The sequence below is a fragment of the Enhydra lutris genome, unplaced genomic scaffold (genome assembly GCF_002288905.1).
Source record: "Enhydra lutris kenyoni isolate GAN:26980312 unplaced genomic scaffold, ASM228890v2 scaffoldscaffold80, whole genome shotgun sequence".
Lineage (NCBI taxonomy): Eukaryota > Metazoa > Chordata > Mammalia > Carnivora > Mustelidae > Enhydra > Enhydra lutris.
This window is the reverse complement of record NW_019154164.1, coordinates 1,194,524-1,203,781: the sequence shown is the minus strand read 5'-3', so window position 1 is coordinate 1,203,781 and position 9,258 is coordinate 1,194,524.

Sequence of the window (9,258 nt, the reverse complement as noted above, 5' to 3'; positions counted from 1 at the left end):
TAGTGCTCTCTCTCTCTAATAAATAAATGAAATCTTAAAAAAAAAAAAAAAGAAATATACCATGTTACTAAAGTGAAGCAGTGGCACTGGGGATGAAAAGGAAGGGACTGGCTTGATATATTTCTGGAAGTATATCAGAGTTAATGAAAGAGGTGAAAATTTGGGATGAGGGAAACGATGATGGGACAACATCATGTATGACTCACCTTTCTCTCTGAGGCTGTTGGTGGACAAAAAAACATCAACACAAGATGAACAATAGATTTAAGAATATTATAAATAATTTTAGTTTTGAACAACCTTTTTGGGTTTTGAGGTGCCTATAAGACATGCATGTGTTTTGGTGAAAGTATCTAGTAAGCAATTGGGGCTAAGATCTGGAGTTGGACATTCCTTCCTCAAAACGGCTTCTTAATTATCCAGTGTTGGTGTATTCAAATAGCTGCCTAGGTTAATGCATTTGCTGTCCTGAAATAGGTTTCCCACTTCTGATGATGACATGCTGCAGTTAAGCAAGATATTTATTATAATAAAATGTACATAGAATTATAAGGCAAAAAAAAACTTTAGAAATTATTACACTCTTCTTTTTGTTTTGGATTGAAAACCGCACCAAATGCATTCCCAGAAACACCATTGACTTCTTTAAAATCTCTGGCATGGATGACTAACAACTCCCTTGATAACGTTGTCTAGCATCTCACCAAGCTGATAGGAGGATTTTGCTAATGCTCGTCTATATCCTTCATGCTGCAAGTGTTGTTCTTTCTGGTCTTATCCTTAGTGGAAATGGAGAACAGCTGTTTAATGCTAATGGAAAAATCAGCAAATTTAAAATTGTTGAATACACACTTTAGATTTTAACTGAATTATGAACTTGGCAATATTTATGAATTTAAAGCATGAAAATATAAACTAGATTCATCACGATATTTTTCCAACTGCATGGAAGTGTGATAAAACAGTGTTCAGAATTCTCAACATTCAAAATTCAAAGCACTGCCCTTGAAATGTTGTTCTGTGAATCTTAAAGTGATTAAATATTTTTGGATAAAGTATCTGGAAGTATTTTTAAGCCATACAGATTTCAAATGAAATGGGCAGTACTAAAAAATGAAATAAGTCACTATTTGTATTCCTCATTGAAATATCAGGCATCAGCAATCTTTAGAACCTTCAATATTGTATCCAACTGTAAAATTTATCAGTAGTGGAGGTTTACATATGTTTTAAATGAAATATTAATAAACTATAATCACGTTTATGTAATTCCAAAGGTTGAACATAATCCTTTTTTGCAGTCCTAAAAGCCGTATTTATTTGCGCTTGCTCATTCTCACATCTACTGATTTCAGGGATGGGTAATAAAAGGAAACTGAAATACGAGAGAAAAATAATTTTCTTGAATTAAATATAATTCATTCCCCATTTCTACCCCTGACTAACTGAGTCTCAGTAAAAATATTCCCCATCTCTTGAACCTATTTAGCCATGTTTATCCTATGAAAACACAGCTGTTTGGTCATTGGAAGCTAAAATTGGACACTCCCAACTTCTTAACCTATTTAAACTCCAAAGGGGGAAATACACAGGGGGACATAAATCTTATGGGTGATCTATCAAAAAATGTAGTTTTGTTTATCTTCAAATTTAAGTGACTTTACAGTGTTGTAAATAGGCTGAACTATAATGTAGATGGTGAATAAAGGAAAAATGTTTTTCTTGAAAATGCTCCGTGAACCAAAAGGCCACATGGAAGTTAAACACATAACCCAACGAATATAAAAAACAAAACATGTGGGATGGACTTATTTGCTATCTAAACTTATTATTTCCTAAATCTGTGGAGACAAGAGAGGAGTCATTAACAAAACCAGAAAAATTTATCAAAGAAACACATGACCATGGCATGAATACCTAAACCCTTACATGACTCCATGTTTCCAGGACTCACCAAATGACTTCTATCAAGTCCATTGCTTTAAAGGTTTCTTAAGAACCCCAATCCTGTAATAAAATAGACCTGAATTTATAATCCTGATTCTACGATCACTTCCTGGGTGACCTTAGTCAAGTCACAGGCTTTATTTATTTATTTATTTTTAGATTTTTAAAATCTATTTTAGCAAGAAAGAGACAGAGATAGTGAGAGAGAGCACAGGCAGGGAGGAGAGGGGGAAGAATGTTCCCCACTGAACAGGGAGCCTGACATAGGTCTCAATCCCAGGACCCTAGTAGATGCTTAATGGGCTGAGCCATGAAGGAGCCCAAGTCACAAACTTTAATCTTTGGTTTTCTCATCACTCAAAGGAGGATACTAATGTTTACCTTGCAGGGCCTTGTGCTGTCTAAATGTCACAATCATGCAAAAATGCCTAACACCCAACGCTGAATTACTATAGTTATTGTTATGACTTCACTTATTTTATCAGTCACACAGATTAGTGTAGTATTGTTGCTTATTTAGTACATTTTCCACTGTTTCATTATGACTGCATTTTTCTTGACCACACTGGTCCCACATGTGAAATACTCTCACATTAACCCATATATAAATACCCATCTACTAATATGATGTCTTAGTAACACATCCATATGTATCTGCCACTATTCTTCTCTTTAGAGAATGTTTCCCAGTGTAAACTAAGAAAAAGACTTCTGAACTCTGTATTGTATTTAGTAGTGACTGAACTATTACAGCTCACAGTGCCTACTATTATGAAAAGAATAATGATTAACTGCATCTTTGAACCATTTTATCAACCACCCTACAAATCTGTGATACTTGTTAAAGATTGACAGCCTATGTCTACAGCTTCTATTCAGTCTATCAAGTTGGTATTGATGAAATTAGTTCAGTATTATTCCAGAGGAAACAGAGATGACAAATCACAAGTGGGGCTAGATGCAAATTATTAAACATGCTATATTTGATAAAGCATTAGGGCTATCAAGGGCTCCAAATTCTTATTCATCACCTGATACACACTATATTCCTATGCACTAAAGGACAAGTCCTGCATGTATACATCTCTGTGTGTGTGTATGCATGTTTTATGAAATGGAATACTACTAAGCCATAAAAAAGAATGAAATCATGCCATTTGCAATAACATGAATGGAGCTAGAGAGTAGTATGCTAAGCAAAACAAATTAGTCAAAGACAAATACCATATGATTCCCCTCACATGTGTAATTTAAGAAACAAAACAAGCAAACATGAAGGGAAAAAAAGAAAGGCAAGCCAAGAAACAGACTCTTAACTATAGAGAACAAAATGATGGTTACTAGAGAGGAGGGTGGATTAAATTGGTGGTGGGGATTAAGGAGTGCACTTGTTGTGTTGAGCACTGACTAGGTGATGAATCACTAAATTCTATACCTGAAACTAATATTATGATGTATAGTAACTCAGAGGAATTTAAGTAAAAACTTAATCAGATATTTTTAAAAAGGACAACTCCTGCAATACTGAATATTCTTAAAAATTGTACTATCCTAGAAGTCCAAAGTATCTCTCCAGATTTAATAGACTATTCTATAATTTAGGCAATATAATGTTGCCAATTATAGCTCAATGTTCTAAGGTGTTATTCTATTTTCTGTATAACAAAGAAGAAATGATTACTAAAATAAAATACTATCTTTATGAAAGCTTCCAAAATTCATGTCACCTGTAAATAACATTTTGAAATTCAACAAAAATTAGATAGTGGTGATGGTTTCAAAACTGACTATGTTTTTTTAAAAACCACTAGATCATATACTTTAAAGGGAGTGAATTTTATTATTTGTGAATTGTATCTCAATAAAGCTATAAATAAAAATTTTAGAAACCATGTTTGTAATAGAAAAAAAATCCCATTTGAATATTCCCCAAGGGAAAAATAATGGAGCACTGGTTTCAAAGGAAATTAAAATTGTCAGCTATGTTGTATGAATTCAAGATAAGGATGATTTCAACAAACTTTTCAAGCCCATTAAAGATATTTTACATGTAGGAATTCTTCCTAAGTAAAATCTTGATGAATTACAAATGAGTTAGGCCTAATTGTTAGTATCTTCAAAATTACATAAAATAGAAAGGCCAGCTTCTTCAGTTTCCTTCCCTGTCATCGTTTGGAGGGCAAGAAGAGTGCAAAGGAGAGGAGAAATAGGAGAAAAGAATGAGTCAAACTTTTATTAACTAAGAACAAATTAACATTGCCCCAGGTGGTCTCCAGAGCTCTTATTACTTACCTTCTTCTTGCTAAGTTTAAATCTGGAGCTAGGGGATAAAAAGACAGAAAATGCATAAATCATCCTCAAAGGACAATATAGAAAAAAAGAGGCCATGAAGTTTAAGAAAGGGAGCAGTGAATGGAATGATAAGTGGAAGACCACATCAATAGAAACTCAAACTTCAAATTCAAACTGGAATTTCCACTTCTTGAAATCAATCTCAAGTTAAGACTATGTGAATAGTCACCCATTTTCAAACTTGAAAATATAGTAAAGATATTTGAGTTTTGCCACCCTTCCTTAGAGGTATTTAAATGTGATTGGAACTACCTATATGGTCATACAAATGTACCTCTACATTCCCTTAGATTACCAGATTGACACCTTGGAAGTTTCTTATGTTTAACATCCAACTGATTCACCATCAAATGTGGTCAGCTTTGACTTCTGCCCTGGTTATTGGATGGAAAGTTTATCTTGGGTTATCAGCATTATCAAGTTTTTAGAGCTCTTGGTTGGGAAAACTGCCAAATGTTTTTTGTTTGCTTGCTTGTTTTCTGTAATTATTTTCTGGTGAATAGTCTATAACTGAGAATTTTTAATAAATCTTACAGGTCTTGTTTATATTAAGGCAAAAACTCCCCACAAACCTTAATAAATGTCTGATTCTTCTGAGTAAGGCCTTAAAGAAGCACAAAATTTTCACTGTACCAGACTTTATTAGTCTCTTTGTATGGAAATATAATGTTAATGTAGGGTTAGGTTTTCATCTGGGTTGATTGCAATGTCCTAAAAATACTTTTTTTTCAATAACTTCCAATGTTAAATTTGCAAAATTAATTGTACTTTTCATGCATTAATGAATAGAGCACAAATGAAACATCACTGCTGTTTTTTGTGAAGTGTTGACTTGAAGAGACAAAGGGACATGTAACTGTATAATTAGCTATAAATGAGGAGCAAACAAATCACTTATATCAGTTAATAGATTCTGCTCTGAAGGATGCTGTCAAGTCTAACAGCCTTAACTTGAAGATTTTCTTCAAAAACAAACAAAAAAAATCACAAAACTTTCAAATGATAAGACTCCAACAAGGTCTTCTATTACTAAGAATTATTGCATTCATGAAATATTTCACAATCCAATTCCCAATGTAGTAAGAAACATTATGAAGCCAGTAAAGCCAAGGTCTACATCAGCAGTCATTAATACAACTGTCAGAAAAAAAAGGGAAAAGGTTTTCAATAATTTAGCATTTTTCACTCTAACAACTTCTGAAGTTCATGAGTCTTTAAAAAAAAAAAGGAAGAGATTGCATTTCATCTATAATAAGATTGGGTCTACTTTGATTTGCATTTTAGTCTGGTACCTGATCAAACTGTCTCTCTGTAATAGTTTTTTGTACCACATGGTATATATTTTAGCTTCCTTAGATAAGCAGTCAGAACTCACACTTTGCAACAAAGTAAGAAGTCAAGCTCTTAAAATTTAAGAGCAGAGATGATTGAATTGTGGCACACTATCTGCAATAACAGAGAGGTGGCTTTCTCAGAGAAAATGCCTCTTTAATAAATCCAGTATTGTACTTTAAACCTCTTTTCCATTCTAAACACAACCAGTAGACAACCAGCATCGTGAAGATTAAAATTGTAGGTCAGTGTGTATTAATTTTGGATTTGTTCATTAAGTCACCTAGTGCTCATTTTTTCCTGAATTAAAATTTTCTTAATTAACTTTATTAATTAACTTTGTGAGAGATTATATACATATTACTGGTTCTTCCACACATTTGCAAACCATATGCAACAACGTAATTTTTTAAACCCTCAAATTTAAAGGATTTCTAGCCATGGTTACACTGTGAAGTTATAAATATTTCAGATTACACAGCATGTGAGTGAATGCTGAGTAGAGCTCAGCAGTTCTAATTTATATTATTAATCCATCTATTCATCCATCTGGAAGGGGGGTGAGGAGATATACTTGTCCCAGTTTTATTAAACTAATACCATTAATAGCCAGATTAGTGATATGTGTTTCTGTGAAAATAATATCTTCAATTTTTGAAATATTGCCCTAAATGTCATCTTTGTTGACTGACTGTAAGCTTCCAAGAAAACTTACATCTTTCAGTTTCTACTGGAGCAGACATATGGAAGGTAGAACAAATGGAAAAAACTTTTGCCTACTCTGAGATGAATAGTCACTCAATAAATTACATAAATAAGGCACTTTTTAAAAAATTCTACCAGTGTGTTTGTGCTTTCCCTTGATTTGACAAAATATAGGATCATAAAACATTAATTACCAGATATAGCTGTTAAGGACTTTGTGATATTTCCCCAAATTAAAAAAAATGCATAGATTCTTAAGACAATATCAAAAGAGGTGTTAATAACTATTTTGATGAATTATAACATCATTGAAATAACCGTCTAGCGTTTGAAATCACCTTTTTAGTTGTATACGTTCTATTGAGATTGCTTTTTTCTCTGAAGGATGGAATTGCAAATGACTCTGTTGGGATTTTTTAAATGCCATATTACTTGATCACAAACTTAAAAAAAAAAGCAACTCTTAACAAGCCGGAACTACTGATAGAATCTAGCTACAATACCTTGCAATCAAACCAGACAATAGAGATGCTCCTTCCCACTGTGTCACTTGGCTTGAAATAATAGGATGATCAGTTCTTCTCTATATCTTTAACTTTTTTTCCTTGTGTCTTTTAAACTTCAGCCAAGTTACAAAAAGATTAAGGTTATTGTGAAGTCAGTAACGCACAGAAAAATTTAACAATGATAGATTAAACCATCTAGTTCTTAATTTAACAGCTATTCTTGGTTATTGTGTATACTGCTTTAAAAGATAAAGGTTTATTTTTGTATCATATCTTAGTAGATGAAGATTACTGGCCAAACGGAAAGCTAACAAAGTTGAATTCTCTAGCCAATCTTGCCCCTCGCTTTCTATTAGCAGTGTAAGCATTCATTACTCTCCAATTAAAGATCACCTAGGAAAGGATTTTTACTATCAGTGTTCTACTAATGACCAGAAGGCACACAAAGAGTAAAATGATAGCATTTCAAAAATCAAAAGGCCAGAAAATAAATTTTGACTTTGGCAGTTCTACTCTAAGACTCTCATTACATGACAATAGGCATCAATTCATTGCTGTCTAGGCTTTTGCCTCAAGGTAAACTCCACTTCGAGAGAATAAAGGATTTCCATAGTTGTCCATAAATAAAAAAGTATATAAAATTTTTTGGTGATAAGAAAATATTTAGGGTTCTTTCTTTAGTCTTGAAAGACAACATTTGTTTTCAATGCTTTCAATGTGTCATCTTGAGTGAAATTGTGTGGTTCTAGACTTTGAAATGTGCGGAGACTTAGTCTTTCAAGCTTGTTAAGAAGTAAGGAAAATCTTCATTTATTTGGCATAAGGTTACAATCTGTGGCAGAGAGTTCTTTATATTTACCAATGCAGCCTGGTTGAGATATTTTATTAAATGAGCATGGTTAACCAATTAGTCATAGTAGAATAGGTAGGGAAATATCCTTCAGTCTGCCCTATTTCACAAATCCACCAGAAGTTGATACACTGACAGAAGATATTTTGAAAGAAGGAGATGTCACTTGGATAAGGGAATGTTGCAGGTCTTAATCCTATGTAAATATGTCATGAAGAAGAGAGAGAAGCAAAGTCTGATAAAGAGAAGAAAGTAACCATTAACAAAGCAAATGATTGGTGCTTATTAATCAACTAAGTAGTGCTGTTGGCCAGCTTACCAATGATGTTGATAGAGAAGATGATGAGATTGGTGGTGGTGGCAGTAGTGGTGGTAGCGATAGTGTGTTTTTGATATCTGGTTTGGTTCTGCTACACTAAATCTTGTGGCTTCCAATATCCATTATTTTTAGGAGATGGCAGGTGTTAAGGGTTAAGGGTGTTAAGGTGTTAAAAAACCTTTTTTAAGGTGTTAAGGGTGTTAAGGGCTATGGAGCTTATAAGCCATGTTATCCAAGTGAATTAGTTATACTTAGTTGACTTTGTTGTTTACTGGGGAGGGTATGGATATCAAGCTAAGAAAATAATATAGCTGTATGAGTTCTGTAGTGAAATTGATTATTGTTTAAAATTTTATGTACAAGATTTTTTCTGTTAGGTAGGTAGCATCCTTCAGTGAAGTATAGACCATCATTCATATTCTTGCTTAATGAGTATACCCAGGAGAAGTTTATCTTTTTCAAAAATACTTAACATTTTCAATAGATCTTTGGGGAAGAAAAAGTGCCATATTTTGAACATTACTGATAAACGAATTCCTTTTTATCTTTGTTATCCCTTCTGTAAAACAAATAGCTGATAACATTCAAAGGGGATTATAAACTCAAGCATTTTTTCCCGTTTTGAATTACAAATTCTAGTTTAAAGAGCTCTTTCTCACCTTTTAGACTGTGTGTTTAGCTCATACGTATATTGGAGTTATGGTATATGTTTATTTAGTGTGCTGTGTGTTGCGTTCATTGCAGCCTTAGGGAAACCAAGAAACAACAGCTCTCTGAACTAAGCTTAACTTTACATCGTACTGAACAAATAGTCTCACTTGTAACACAGCTTTATATAATGATATTATTTATTGAGGTACAGGAAATATTTTTTTTAAAGATTTTTATTTATTTGACAGACAGATCACAAGTAGGCAGAGAGGCAGGCAGAGAGAGAGAGGAGGAGGAGGCAGGCTCCCTGCTGAGCAGAGAGCCCGATGTGAGGCTCGATCCCAGGACCCTGGGATCATGACCTGAGCCGAAGGCAGAGGCCTTAACCACTGAGCCACCCAGGCGCCCCAGGAAATATTTTTGAATGTTAATTTAAATTCAAACTTTAAAAAATCTGGCATCTCTTAGCTAATAATGAGTTATAACTCTTGGGACAAAAATGAAGGAATAGAATCAAATAAACAAAAAACAGGTCACAGTTAGACAAAGACTGCGTGGGATGGTACGTATTTTTGAAATTCCTTAACTCTAGAGTC